Source organism: Brassica napus, chromosome C3 (assembly GCF_020379485.1).
Source record: "Brassica napus cultivar Da-Ae chromosome C3, Da-Ae, whole genome shotgun sequence".
NCBI classification, from domain to species: Eukaryota; Viridiplantae; Streptophyta; class Magnoliopsida; order Brassicales; family Brassicaceae; genus Brassica; species Brassica napus.
In genome coordinates this window covers 46,120,488-46,122,894 of record NC_063446.1, presented here as the reverse complement: position 1 = coordinate 46,122,894, position 2,407 = coordinate 46,120,488, and the positions used below count along the sequence as shown (strand labels likewise).

General features: G+C 40.3%; 1 long non-coding RNA gene across 1 annotated transcript; it reads right to left on the bottom strand.

Annotated features, from left to right (window-relative positions):
• Positions 1-389: 389 nt before the first annotated feature.
• Positions 390-2,159, bottom strand: LOC125584004. Its single transcript, XR_007321014.1, has 4 exons — positions 1,512-2,159; positions 1,334-1,431; positions 855-1,166; positions 390-665 (listed from the first exon to the last, which is right to left on the bottom strand). It is a non-coding gene; the product is annotated as an uncharacterized LOC125584004 (long non-coding RNA).
• Positions 2,160-2,407: the final 248 nt, after the last annotated feature.

Here is a 2,407-nt window from a genome sequence, read left to right as displayed (position 1 = left end):
CTGATGTCAGAAGCTTTCTATCGGTGTTTTGTAGCTCACTTTAGCAGTATCATGGCCCCGATCACAGTCTGTGATCTGTGGAGGCTGCGAAAGCTTTTGACACTATTAAAAGCAAGTTAACGTCAGCTCCAGTACTCTCTCTGCTAGACTTTGCGCAGCCATTTGAATTGCATTCAGATGCAGTTCTCAGTCAACATGGTAAACCTATTGCGTTCTTTAGTGAGTACCACTACAAGAAAACGTCACATATATAGCATGAAGAAAATGCTATTGCAGGATAGCGCAGCGTTATGGCGAACGTTGTGTGTGCCCCGGCAATCTTTTTTCTGGCACTTTATATATCGTTTTTTGTGCTGTGTTAATTAAGTCTTTTGATAGCGTTTTCATAGTTGTGCAATTGTATAATTTATAATAGCAGATAATATTTGATATTGTAGCATTATTAAAAAATAACTAAAACCTAAACCAAAACTTAACCAAAAGTCTAAACCGTAAACACTAGACTGCAGCCACAGCCGTCATTCTTAGGCAACACCGAAGTTTTTTCTTCTTCTTCTTCTTCTCCTCCTCTTCTTCTTGTGAATGACTCGGGCAACTCGGAGTTTCTCGTCTTCTCACACTCAACCTTGCGACTCATTAGCCTTAGCTACATAGGGAGCCTTCTCCTACAAAATTGTACAATTCAAAGGTCAAGAAATATAATCAAGCATGCAACACAATACACAACTATAATCAGACTATAGATTGTAGAACGCACAGAGTCAGATGCAGGTGCATGGTAAATCGGACGACTTGTCTCAGACATCTAACATCATCTTCAACAGTGGAAGATAAAAAAAAAGACAGCATATTACCTTGTGTAACTGCATGATTGTATCTCTCCCAACCGTAAGTGCACTCCTTGACACTTCGATCAAATGAACCAGAGTAGAGCTCCGCGGTTCCGTGTCTGAATCATAGGGAAGAAATAGTGTTCCTGTGACCTGTAAAGGCCTGTAGACACATAATCATAAAAAGCTGAGACTTGACGGAAGAAACCACAAAACAAAAATTGGACTTTATATGAACATGGACATGTTCTCTGGTATGAACGTCCCATATATGAACATGGCGATCAACTCCTCTAGTCGCCAAGTAACGATCATCAGAGCTAACAGCTAAAGCACCTACAATAACAAACATCAATCATGAATACAAAATGAAAGGATTCATCAGAGACTCTGGACTTCAGAACCAATGAACAATACTTGCTGCAAGAAATATCACAACGCAAATGAAGAATCAAAAGACTTGATAAAGTAAGAGAGAGAGAGTGTTAAGTGGAGAATATTACCGTTTAGAGACACATCTCTCAAGGAAAGTAGATTGCTTCCGAGTGTTTGAAGCGTAGTTCTTGTCTGGTAGCTCTTTACTATACAACTTGAGCACTTGCTGATTCGAAGAAAACAACGAGTGCTTATGAGCGAAAAAGATCAAAACTTTAAACTTGGTTTGGTGAGAGTACAACTAACCTGGAGATGGGTTTTGGTGAAATCATCTTCGCCCCGAGGATTGAGAAGAAGAAACATGTCTTGTTTCAGATAAGCTGAAGAAGAAGAAGAAACGATTTTCTCCTTCTCTGCACAAGGAAATAGAGATAGAGACCGTTTGACCGGATGGATCAGTCAAAGCATCCGAAGATTCATTCTAATTGACCGGAGGAGAATCGGTAAACAACAAAAAGGTTCGAGCTCAGATCTGTTGTTTTGGGAAAGTGAATCTGGAGAGAGAGAGAGAGAGAGAGAGAGAGAGAACCGGAGGAGCAAACACGAGAGGAGATTGAGTAGCGCGAGGGCTTTGAGGAGGAGATTGAACCATGAGCTCAGGTGGTTGGGTTCGGATTCGGCTCTGCAGAGGGGAGAGAGGCGTTCTCAGGAGGAGTACAGATTCCGGAAGAACAAAGTTACGATGAGTAAAGACAGGTGACGATGGCGACGAAATCAGACTCCTGACGATGGCGACGAACTCAGACTGGTGACGATGGCGACGAACTCAGGCCGGTCCCTTCTTCCTCCTCCTGCAATCTCTCATCTATCTTCTCTCTTCTCTCTTCTCTCTGTCGTGTTTCAGAAGACAAAAGGAGAGGACAAAACACAATCTCCAGCCTTGGATTAAAAACAATTAAGGGTAGAGATTGTAATCCTTGTGTGTTACTTTCAACCAATAGAAAATTTTCTTTTTTATATATGTAAATATTTAAAGAATAAATGTAATGTTTATGATTTTAGCGTTGGGGATTTTTGGAGGCAAATTAAATAAAGTGAGAGGGAAAATGAAATGAGGGTTAAAAAAAGCAATAATTTTTTGCCTTGGTAAAGATAGCGTTTTTGAAATTGCAATACTATTATATATGCGGTTTTTTATAGCA